The 12,803-nt window shown below is 46.0% G+C and overlaps 1 long non-coding RNA gene across 5 annotated transcripts in view; it reads right to left on the bottom strand.

The window, feature by feature from the left end:
* Window positions 1–12,803, bottom strand: part of LOC133253205 (uncharacterized) — a 152,636-nt gene that overhangs the window by 93,597 nt on the left and 46,236 nt on the right. For 4 of the 5 annotated variants that reach the window (XR_009738228.1, XR_009738227.1, XR_009738231.1 and 1 more), the window contains one exon: window positions 2,857–2,984. This is a non-coding gene — a long non-coding RNA (uncharacterized LOC133253205). Of the gene's footprint in view, window positions 1–2,790; window positions 2,985–12,803 lie in introns of all 5 variants that reach the window. The other variant, XR_009738230.1, reaches the window with a different exon arrangement.

Below are 12,803 nucleotides of genomic sequence, written 5' to 3'. Positions count from 1 at the left end.
CTCTCTCTCTCTCTCTCTCCCTCCCTCCCCCGCCCAAGTCTTACACAGTACCTCTTAGACTCAGCAATTCCCAAATTATTAAAGTAAGAAATTAGTGACACCATGTTCCTAGTATGCAACAAGACAGCGCTCTTCTACTGTTACATCTTCTATATGAGGCTCTTTACACTTGCCTTCCACAACTGTTACCCCATTGCTGGCTCAAGGCACCCATGTTTCCATTTTCCAGACCAAAATACCTGGACTCAGAGCAACAAACGCTTTAGAAAAGCACAAGCGTTGCTGGAAATCAGGCCTCAACCCCAAAGCCTGACTTGTTCAGTCCACTGATGTCCGCTGAGCAAGCTCCTTACCTCCACGAGCCTCAGTTTCTCTGTCAAACAGAGGCTGTTGGCAGTACCTCGAGGTTAGAAGGAAGCAAATGCCATCAAGAGCCTGCAAGTAAGTGGGACCAGCACTTGGCCCTGCTGCTCGACCCGAAGCCTAGCTCTTCACACGGGGGCTCTCCCCCCGACGGAGCCCCAGAGCAGCTCTACAGAGCAACAGAAAGAGGTGGACAGTGGTACTGGGTTGTCCTGCAGTCGGTTCCCAAACTTTACTGTGAGTCAGAATCCCCCAGAGGGCTTATTAAAGCGTAGATTGCTGAGTCCACCCACAGGGTTTCTGATTCAACAGGTCCAGGGCGGAGCCAGAGAATCTGCATTTTTGACAACTGCTGGGTGATGGGACTGCTGGTTCTGTTCCGAAGGCCTTTTGAGGGTGTCGAGGAGGGAGTCAGACAGCGCCTCTCACACACAAAACTTCCTCCAACTCCTCCTTCAGCATTTCTCTCTCTGCAGAGCTCTGTCCTTTGTGAACCTGCTTAGATCTCTGCCCTCTTTCCTATTCATTCTCATTTTGCTCAAAGCCTAGAACTGGAGAGTCACACTCCTGTCCCTTCGCCAGCCCCTCAAGTAGAGCAGCCTGGCCCAGGGGACTTCCGCCTTGCTCCTCTCCACACCCCACGAGCGGCACCACCCAAGGGCGCTCCTTGTAAAACAGACAAGGGGCAACCAGGGCCAGCCGTGTGGTTTTTATCACTTTTGTCCTCACAGATACGATCACCGCTAAGTCAGTTACCATGCGTGGTGCACATATTGTGTGTCAGCCACTCACTGTGGATCCAACAGTGGACAGGAGGGCCTACTTCTGTCCTTGATGAACTCACAGCACAGTGGGGCTGGGGAAGGCGCAGGGACAGACCACTACGAGGAAGGAGCGACTGCAGTGGCCATTTCTATAGTAGGATCTGTGGGAGCCCAGAAGCCAGAATCAAATCAGGGTGGGCTTCTCCGGGGAGGTAGCACTTAAGCTGACACCCGAAGAATAAGTAGGAGGTGATCAGACAAAGAGGCAGGAGGAGAAGTTTCCAAGCAAAGAGAGATGCACATACAAAGGCCCAGAAGCAAGAGAAAAGAGACAGAATATTCATGTAACCAAATCCACCCATGAAGGAAGAGATGAGCTGCCTGTGTGGATAAGAAGAATATGTGTGTAAAGAACTTGCTCTCCAAAGCACAAGGAAAGATGACCTGCCTTGTGCTGTCATCTGTCAACTGAGTTCTGTTTGGAGGACAGTAATAACGCAGAGTCGGACACGACTGAGCGACTGACCTGAACTGAACTGAACACACAAAACAAGCTTCCCTGGTGGCTCAGTGGTAAAGAATCTGCCTGCTAATGCAGGAGATTCTAGTTCAATCCCTGGGTTGGGAAGATCCCCTGGAGAAGGTAAACCACTCCAGTATTCTTGTCTGGGAAATCCCTTGGAGAGGGGAGCCTGGCAGTTGCAGAGTTGACACGACTTCGCAACTAAATAACAATACACAAAACGGTATCGATCGATATGGACCACTGTCAATGAATGTGTGCCCGCTCCTCACCCCACCAGGAAGGGAAGCCTGTGGAGGCTTTACACATACAGATATACTGGTCCTCCCTGCAGCCCCAGGAGGGCCTTTGTGAGCACAACTTTCTACGCTTCCTGGAGGAGGAGACCAAGGCTCCAGAAGGTCACACAACTTGTCCTGGGTCACACCCAGGCAAGTGAGGAGCTGAGGTTTGAATCTACACAGGCTGGCCCAAGTTGTTTTCACTCAGCCTCTGCCTTACTGGCTCAAGAGAAGAAAAGGCACAGGCACGTTTTCTCCTTCTCCTCACTTCAATTCCACCATCCCCGAGAATGCTCTGACAAGCAAGGCCACAGGGAACGGAACACCGCCCCAGGCCCCCAGAGACATCCAGACCACATGGGGCTGCGTCTGGCATCAGGTATACATAAGCGCATCATTCCTCCTGAGGTAGCTGGTGTCACTCTGAGTTCTGGTATGGGACAAAACTAGGTTCACATTCTACTTCCAGTCCCTACAAGCTGCATTCTCTCTTCTTCAAGTCCCACCTACAAAGAGATACCACAATCGCCCCAGGGGACTACTGCTGGGAGGGAGCAAGCAGGCTTATGTCCACCAAGCATGTGCCCAGCACAGAAGCAGAGCCCAGGCAAGGACAAGCGGGAGGCTTTCATCCTCAGGGGTGGACTGACCCAGGGGTGTCTGAACTCACCGAGCTGAAGGCCACCAGTCCCCACTATGGAGACGTCACCAGGATAACCACCACTTTGTGGGCACCAGTCTAACTGTCAACTGGTCTCACAGACAATCCCATGAGACCTGTCCCCGTTTCATTCCTGCCTTATTCAGGCTTCTTATTTCGAATAATGCCTGTTAGAACATAGTAAGGTCAGGTGCTCACCAGGACTGCCATAACAAAGTACCAGAGACTGGTACTGGGTAAAACAGCAGAAATGTATTTCCTTACAGTTCCAGTAGCCATAAGTCCAAGGTCAAGATGTGGTAAGCTGGTTTTTCTGAGGTCTCTCTGCTTGACTTGCAGAGGGTCTTCTTCTCCCTGTGTCTTCATATCATCTTCCCTCTGCATGCATTCTTCTGTAAATATGTGCAAATATTATGTAGATATGTCATAATGTCCTCTTCTTATAAAGATAGCAGTCATGCTGAATTACAGCCCACCCTGATAACCTCATTTAAATTAATTATCTCTTAAAGACACTATCTTTAAATACAGTCATAAGCTGATGTACCAGGGCTTAGAACATGAACACATGAGTTACATACACGCATCTGGCACAGTGCTTAGTATACACAAGCACTCAGTACGCGGTGCCAAAGGTGAGGGTGATGATGGAAATGGTGACACTCTCCTGACTGGGAACTACTGCAACAGGATGACAAGCCATCAGTGCCCATTAGGAAGCCCCTCTGGGTTTGCCTGGGACTGATCCTTTGGGATCAGGATCTGGGAAGACCTGGATTTGGGAAGCCATGCACCGAATGAATTTGCACATCCACTGACTTTGTATTCAGAGCCATGTGGCTTCACACCCTCATGATAACATTCACTAGCTGGACACTCTGAGCAAACCCACTTAGTTGAGCCTCAACTTCTCTCACGCAACAAGGTAACAACTGCCAAGGGCCTGGCAGTGGGAGATCCCCAATGCATGCTCTTTCCTCCATCTGTGAGCAGAAAGACCAGTTTTGAGTGGCATTTGAGCTGTCTACCAGTGATGACTCTGGGAAAGCCACACCCGGGTGCTCAGATGCTTCAGCTCTTGCCTGGGAATGACCATCCCAATCCCAAGGGTTGTCATAAGGTAGGAATGAATCAAGGTATATGAAAGTGCTTTGCTACCTGCAGAGCATCCTGTACAGGTGAGATGTCAGCCCCCTTTTGAGACACAAGTCTTCAAAGGTCTTTGTGAGAGGGTGCTCACACCCACACACCCGATTCCAAGAAAAATACAAGAGGTGGGGGCTGTGTGGTTTCATCCTTCATGACTCACAGAGGCCACTCCTGCTGGGTATTCAAATTCTGTGGCTAGAGGAGCTGTGCTTTTTGACTATTCACCTACACCCACTCCTCTCTTGTCCAGAGGGAGGGAGTGCAAGGCCAGTGTGACTTGGAAATTTATCCCAAGGCTGTGAGATTCTTTGGGGAGGCAGGTGCTAGGATGTAAATAAGGAAGTCAGGAGAGGGCATGAATTTTCTGGTCAGTAAAGGAGGAGACTGATGCTGAAGCTGAAACTCCAATACTTTGGCCACCTGATGCAAAGAACTGACTCACTGGAAAAGACCCTGATGCTGGGAAAGACTGAAGGCAGGAGGAGAAGGGGATGATAGAGGATAAGACAGTTGGATGGCATCACCGACTCGATGGACATAAGTTTGAGCAAGCTCCAGGAGTTAGTAATGGACAGGGAAGCCTGGAGTACTACAGTCCATGGGGTCAGAGAGAGTCAGACACGACTGAATGACTGAACTGAACTGAAAAGAGGAAAGGATGTCCATCCTTGACAGCAGGAAATCCAAGCCGAAAAATCTAGGAGATGGCAGGAGATGCTAGGTTGGGGTCAGGAGATAAATAATAAAGGAAGATGCTACCTACAGTAAGGCTAGAATTGCAGATAGAAGAGCGGGGGCGGGGTGGGGGGGAGAAGAAGAAAGGAAACAGGAGGAAAGGAGGGGATGGAGAGGGAGTAAAGGGCAAAGCCTCAGAGAATGCCAATATTTAGGATCTTAGGGAAAATAGGAGCTAAAGGATTAGACAGATAAAGCTGTCAGAGATAAAGAGATCCATGCCAGGGTTGGGAGCTGTCTTAGTCAGCACAGGTTGCCAGAACAAAAGACCATAGCCTGGGAGGCTTAAATGATAGAAGTTTATTTTCTCACAATTCTAGAACTTGGAAGTCTGAGATCAGGGTGCCAGCATGGTTGGGTTCTGCTAAGGACTTTCTCCCAGGCTTGAAGAGACATCTTCTGGTTGTGTCCCCACAGAGTAGAGAAAGAGAACTAGTTCTCTAGTATCTCTTCTTATAAGGGCACTAAACATATTGGAACAGGGCCCCACCCTATGCCTTCATTTAACTTTAAGTGCGTCCTTAAAGGTTCCATCTCCAGATGCACTCATACTGGAGCTGGGGCTTCAACATATGAATTGAGGAGGGAACACCATTCAGTCTGGGTTTCCCAGGTGGCACTAGTAAAGAACCGCCTGCCAATGCAGGAGATGTAAGAGATGCAATTTTGATCCCTGGGTTGGGAAGATTCCCTGGAGCGGGAAATGACAACCTGAGCCAGTATTCTTGCCTGGAGAATCCCAGGGACAGAGGAGCCTGGTGGGCTACAGTCCATAGGGTCAAAAAGAGTCAGGGATGACTGAAGCAACTTAGCATGTACCATTCAGTCTATTCTAAGAGGGCAGAGGGGACATGGAAAAGGGAAGACAGCAGCCCAGCCGGCGGGGGGGTCCTGGCATCACACTGGGCCTAGAAACGACACTACTAAGAGTCTTTAGCTGGTAGCAAAACCCTGTGTGCAGACCTGCCTGGGCCACACTGGAGGTGGACTGGACAAGCCCCTTTCCCTGTCTGGTCTCAGTTTCCCTGTGTCTACAGTACTGGAGGGGATGCTAGTCTCCTAGCAGGCTCTCAATGCAAGGGGTGAATGCCCCTAGGGCTCAAAGAAGAGTCAGATATTCTTTAAACAGGCCCATTCAAGGTAAAAATAAGGGTTGGGGGATAATACAAAGGTCAGCGGCTTGAGACCCTCCCCTAAGCAAGGGACTCTTGACTCAGCCTACCTAGAAGCAACACTAGGAAGGGGAAACACTGCCTCCAGCAGACTTTGTGCTTGGAGAAAAGAAAGAGGGGGCTGCGTTTCTCCCACCCACCCAACTCCATCTCACTCTGAAACAAGAAGCTGAGTACTGTTTTAACTTCAGATTAAATTTGAGAGCCATCATTTAAAAAAAGCTGACTCCTATTTATATGCATGTTTAGCTAAGGGATTGACTGTTTCATGATGTGACTCCGTGGGTCTCCGATTGTCATCCATCCAGCAGAGTCTGTCTTGGTGCCCACAACTATAGACTCAGGTCATGGAAGGGCTCCCTGCAATAGGAGAGACAGGGTAGGAAGAGCTGAAGTTGGGAGAAGCATAAAGGGCAGGAGGAGCACAGAAGAGGGTTATACACTTGATCCTGGATGTTGGCAGGGGAGAGGTCTGGGAGGCCTCCTGGAGGAGGTGATTTCTGAGCTGGGAACTGGAGGAGTTCCACAGGTGACACAGGGGCAGAGGGAGGGCGACATTCTAAGGAAAAAGCCCAGGAGTAAGACCAAGGAAGATGCCTCTGAACCTGCTGCACGTTCAGGAAGGAGAAAGGACAGGCCAACAGAGCCAGAACACAAGAACCTAGAAGGCTGTGCTGAAGAGTGCACTCCTTCCTGAGGGCAATGGCGAGTCAGCGAGGGATCTAAGCAGGAGAGTGACAATCTGACTTCCATTTGTTCTCTCTTTGTATTTTCTGAGGAACTGGAATTGCACCTTGGATGCAAAAAATATGCTCATGGTATTCATCATCCACTCTGACAAGTTTCCCTCTTCTGTTTCCACCTTTGATTTGCTTTTTGTTGAGGCAGTGGAATTTTACAGTTCAGTTTCCACAAATCTTCAAGGCGCACATAAAATGAGGTTACAGCAGTTGTTTTATAGAACAGAATGAAAAGCAAAAATCACCTATCTCACTTTATAAAGCTACTATAACCCTGATACTGAAACCTGACAGGGATGGTGTCATAAAGTATAAGACAAATTTCAGTATGGCCACAGAGTTTTTTAACTGTTATACAAAATGTTGTCAATTTTAACTCAGCAAGCAATGTATAAAATATATCATATTCAAGTATTACAAGAATATTCCTTCAGACAACTTGTTAATCTGCTATACGGGGAATGGACTGAAACGTGTTCCCCTAAAATGCATCATATCATGAAGACCTGACTCTCAGCATCTCATAATATGACTATATTTAAAGACAGAGTCTTCAAAGAGATAATTCAGTTAAAATGAGGTCATTAGGGTGGGCCCTAATCCAACAGGCTCCCCAGGTAGTTGGAACAGTAAAGAATCTTCCTCCAGTGCGGGAGATCTGCATTTGAACTCTGGGTCAGGAAGATCCCCTGGAGGAGGAAGTGGCAACGCGCTCATCAGTTCTCACCTGGAGAATCCCAGGGACAGAGGAGCCTGGTGGGCTATAGTCCACGAGGTCACAAAAAGTTGGACATGACTGAATGACCAACATTTTCACAATCCAATAGGACTGGTGTCTTTATACAATCTGGAGATCTGGACACAGATACAGAGGGAAGAGGTTATGAAGACACAGGGATAAGATGGCCATCTGTAAGCCAAAAAGAGAGGCCTCAGAAGAAACCAACCCTTAATCTGAAGAAAGTAGCGAAAACCACTGGACCATTCAGGTATGACCTAAATCAAATCCCTTACGATTATACGGTGGAATTGACAGATTCAAGGGATTAGATCTGAAAGACAGAGTACCTGAAGAACTATGGATGGAAGTTCGTGACATTGTACAGGAGGGCAGTGACATTGTACAGGAGGCAATGATCAAAACCATCCCCAAGAAAAAGAACTGCAAAAAGTCGAAATGGTTGTCTGAGGAAGCCTTACAAATAGCTGTGAAAAGAAGAGAAGTGACAGGCAAAGGAGAAAAGGAAAGATATACCCATTTGAATGCAGAGTTCCAAAGAACAGCAAGGAGATACACGAAAGCCTTCCTCATTGATCAATGCAAAGAAACAGAGGGAAACAATAGAATGGGAAAGACTAGAGGTCTCTTCAAGAAAATTAGAGATACCAAGGGAACATTTCATGCAAAGATGGGCTCAATAAAGGAGAGAAACGGTATGGACCTAACAGAAGCAGGAATTATTAAGAAGAGAAGGTAAGAATACACAGAAGAACTATACAAAAAAGATCACATACAGACAACCATGATGGTGTGATAACCAACCTAGAGTCAGACATTCTGGAATGTGAAGTCAAGTGGGCCTTAGGAAGGATCACTACGAACAAAGCTAGTGGAGGTGATGAAATTACAGCTGAGCTATTTCAAGTCCTGAAATATGATGATGTGAAAGTCCTTCACTCAATATGCCAGCAGATTTGGAAAACTCAGCAGTGGCCACAGGACTGGAAAAGGTCAGTTTCCATTCCGATCCCAAAGAAAGGCGATGCCAAAGAATGCTCAAACTACTGAAAAACTGCACGCATCTCACACACTAGCAAAGTAATGCTCAAAATTCTCTAAGCCAGGCTTCAACAGTATGTGAACCATGAACTTCCAGATGTTCAAGCTGGATTTAGACGAGGCAGAGGAACCAGAGATCAAATTGCCAACATCCGCTGGATCATCGAAAAAGCAATGGAGTTTCAGAAAAACATCTACTTCTGCTTTATTGACTACACCAAAGCCTTTGACTGTGTGGATCACAATAAACTGTGGAAAATTCTGGAAGAGATGGGAATACCAGACACCTGGCCTGTCTCTTGAGAAATCTGTATGCAAGTCAGGAAGCAACATTTAGAACTGGACATTAACAACGGACTGATTCCAAATTGGGAAAGGAGTACATCAAGGTTAAATATTGTCACCCCGCATATTTAACTTATATACAGAGTACATCATGTGAAATGCTGGGCTGGATGAAGCACAAGCTGGAATCAAGATTTCTGGGAGAAATATTAATAACCTCAGATATGTAGATGACACCATCCTTCTGGCAGAAAGCAAAGAAGAACTAAAGAGCCTCTTGATGAAAGCAAAAGAGGACAGTGAGAAAGTAGGCTTGAAACTCAACATTCAAAAAACAAGATCATGGTACTCAGTCCCATCACTTCATGGCAAATAGATGGAGAAACAATGGAAACAGTGACAAACTTTATTTTCTTGGACTCCAAAATCACTGCAGATGGTGACTGTAGCCATGAAATTAAATCCTTCTTTTCCTTCGAAGAAAAGCTACGACAAACCTAGACAGCATATTAAAAAGCAGAGACATTACTTTGCCAACGAAGGTCCCTCTAGTCAAAGCTATGGTTTTTCCAATAGTCATGTATGGACATGAGGGTTAGACCATAAAGAAAGCTGAGCACTGAAGAATTGATGTTTCTGAACTGTGGTGTTGGAGAAGGCTCTTGAGAGTCTCTTGGACTGAAAGGATATCAAACCAATCAATCCTTAAGGAAATCGGTCCTGAATATTCATTGGAAGGCCTGATCCTGAAGCTGAAAACTCCAATACTTTGGCCACCTGATGTGAAGGACTGATTCACTGGAAAAGACCCTGATGCTGGGAAAGATTGAAGGCAGGGGGAGAAGGGGATGACAGAGGATGAGATGGTTGGATGGCATCACGGACTTGCTGGACATGAGTTTGAACAAGCTCCAGGAGTTGGTGATGGACAGGGAAGCCTGGCTGCAGTCCATGGGGTCGCAAAGAGTCAAAGACATGACTGAGCGACTGAACTGAACTGATACCTTTTAAAAATATATACAAATCATAAGTGTCATTCAAAGAATTCTCACCAAATACACATATCTGTGTAAGCAGCGCCATGCCAGAGGCCTCATGACCCCTTTAAAATCAACAGTCTTGTTCTGGTCTGAATTGCATTGCCCCCGTACCCGTCCCCGCAAAGGTGGCTCAAATGGTAAAGAATCTGCCTGCAATGTGGGAGACCTGGGTTCAATCCCTGGATAGGGAGGATAGCTACCCATTCCAATATTCTTGCCTGAAGAATTCTATCAACAGAGGAGCCTGGGAGGCTACAGCCCATGGGATCACAAAGAGTCAGACACAACTGAGTGTCTAACATTTTCACTTTGCAAATTCATATGTTGAAGCCTTAATTTCCAACATTACTGCAGGAAATAGGACCTTAAAGAAGGTAATTAATGTTAAATGAGGTCAAAAAGTAGGGCCCTAGTCAAACAGGACTGGGGTCTCTGTAAGAAGAGGCAGAGGTGACTTCCCTGGTGGTCCAGTTGTTAAGACTTCGCGCTTCCAATGCAGGAGGCACAGGTTTGATCCTTAGTCAGGGAAATAAAAATCCCACATGTTGTGAGGTGCAGCCAAATAAAGAAGAAGAGCCAGAGATACCAGGGAGGCATGACACTGAGAAAAGGACATGTAAGGATACAGCAAGAGGCAGCACCTGCAAGCCAAGGAGAAAGGCCTCAGGAGAAACAAACCTGCCAATGCCTTGACCTTGGACTTCCAGCCTCCAGACCTGTAGGAAAACAAGCTTCTGTTGTTTAGTCGCCCGTCTGTGGTGTTTTATTATGGCAGCCTAAGAAGATTAATACAACACTTCTCTCCTAGTTTTATTACTTTTTTATTACCCACACTTGGTATATATCGAAGTCCTTAAAATAATTACCTACCAGGGCATGAGGATGAAAGTAACCAAAAAAGTGTCTGGCACAAAGTGCATAATACTGAACAAAACAAGACACAGAATGAATTTAACTAAATGTACAACACAGGTGCCCGAGTTCTGATCAAATCTACGTGTGCACGTGTTTTACTTTCCTCTAAGTGGCACATGCAAAAGCATTATTCAAAGCTGTGTGTCAGGCATGGTTCTACTTTATTTAATTCTTACAACTGTTTGGAATCTATGCTTGTTGCTATATACATGCATGCAATCTGTGGGCTCTGCTGAATGCACAGGACTTTACAGTGTGCTGACACTGTGTTTGCCTTTCCTGTTCCCCCAGTGTACCTCAAGGACCTCCTGATCACCTTCTTACCAAAAGCAATGCTGTGATGAACATGTTTGAATATGTTCCCTGAGGGACCTGTGTAGAAAACCTGGGATGCTCACCAGTAACAATGCTGAGTCCATCAGAGTCGATACATTATCTTCGCTAAATTCTGTCTGATGGCTCTCCAAAATCACTGCCTCCGTCTACACCCACACTAGTGGTGTGCAAGAGTCCCTAGATCCTCATATCCCTGTAAATGCTTGGCAGTATCCAATTATTTCATCTTTGCCAGCGAGTGTAAAAGTTTACCATTGTAACTCATATCTCCAATTATTAATGAATATACTCACAAGCCATTTTGGCTTCTCTTGCTGTGGATTGCTTAATTGTACATATTGCCCAATATGCCAGCAAATCTGTAAAACTCAGCAGTGGCCACAGGACTAGAAAAGGTCAGTTTTCATTCCAATCCCAAAGAAATGTCAAAGAATGTTCAAATTACTTCACGATCGCACTCATTTCACAAGCTAGCAAGATTATGCTCAAAATCCTTCAAGCCAGGCTTAAGCAGTATGTGAATCAAGAACTCCCAGATGTGCAAGCTGGATTTAGAAAAGGCAAAGGAACCAGTGATCAAATTGGCAACGTCCACTGGATCAAAGAAAAAGCAAGGGAATTCCAAAATACCTATCTACTTCTGCTTCATTGACTACACTAAAGGCTTTGACTGTGTGGATTATAACAAACTGTGGAAAATTCTTAAAGAGATGGGAGTACCAGACCACTTTATCTGCTGACTGAGAAACTTGTTTGCAGGACAAGAAGCAACAGTTAGTACTGGACATGAAACAATGAACTGGTTCAAAACTGGTAAAGGAGTACATCAAGGCTGTAACTGTCACTTATATGCCACTGCTTATTTAACATATATGCAGAGTACATCATGTGAAATGCTGGTCTGGGTGAATCACAAGCTCGAATCAAGATTGCCAGGAGAAACAGCAATAACTTCAGATATGCAGATGATACTACTTTAATGGCAGAAAGCTAAGAGGAACTGAAGAACCTCTTGATAAAGGTGAAAGAGAGTGAAAAAGTTGTCTTAAAACTCAACATTCAAAAAACTAACATCATGGCATCCGGTCCCATCACTTCATGGCAAACAAATGGGGGAAAAATGGAAACTGTGACAGGTTTTATTTTCTTGGGCTCCAAAATCACTGCAGACAGTGACTGCAGCCATGAAATTAAAAGATGCTTGCTCATTGGAAGAAAAGCTATGAAAAACCTAGACAGCATATTCAAAAGCAGAGATAACACTTTACCAACAAAGGTCCATATAGTCAAAGCTATGGTTTTTCTAGTAGTCACATATGGATGTGAGAGTTGGACCATAAAGAAAGCTGAATGACGAAGAACTGATGCTTTTGAACTGTGGTGCTGGAGAAGACTCTTGAGAGTCCCTTGGACAGCAAGGAGATCAAACCAGTCAACCCTAAAGGATATCAACGCTGAATATTCATTGCAAAGATTAATGCTGAAGCTGAAGCTCCAATATTTTGACTACTTGATGTGAAGACCCACTTTGCTGGAAAAGACCCTGATGCTGGGAAAGGTTGAGAGCAAGAGGATAAGGGGTGACAGGATAAGATGGTTAGATAGCATCAGTGACTCAATGGACATGGGTTTGAGCAAACTCAGAGAGATGGTGAAGGACAGAGAAGCCTGGCATGCGGCAGTCCATGGGGTCACAGAGAGCTGGACACATCTTCGTGACTGAACAACAACAGCAACGTTTTGCCCAACTTTCCATTGGGCTCCCCATTTTTTCTTAGAATTTTATATAATGTCTTATATATCCCAGGTTTTAGATGTGGCACCTGTGACATCTGTCTATGGGAGTGTCGCGGTCCCAGCACTGTCCGCGTTTTGTACTGAGAGTCCTTCACTGGGGCACTGGAGCTCGTTTAGCAGCACCCCTGGCCTCTGTGCACTAGATGCCAGGAGTGCCTCTAGCCCTGTTGTCATATCCAGACTCTCTCCAAATATTGTCAGGGATGGCGGGCAAAATCAACCCTAGTTGAGGACCACTGATCTACAGGTCATCTTCCCACTG

The sequence above is a fragment of the Bos javanicus genome, chromosome 8 (genome assembly GCF_032452875.1).
Source record: "Bos javanicus breed banteng chromosome 8, ARS-OSU_banteng_1.0, whole genome shotgun sequence".
Lineage (NCBI taxonomy): Eukaryota > Metazoa > Chordata > Mammalia > Artiodactyla > Bovidae > Bos > Bos javanicus.
The sequence above is the reverse complement of the archived record's forward strand: the minus strand, read 5'-3'. Positions and strand labels throughout refer to the sequence as shown.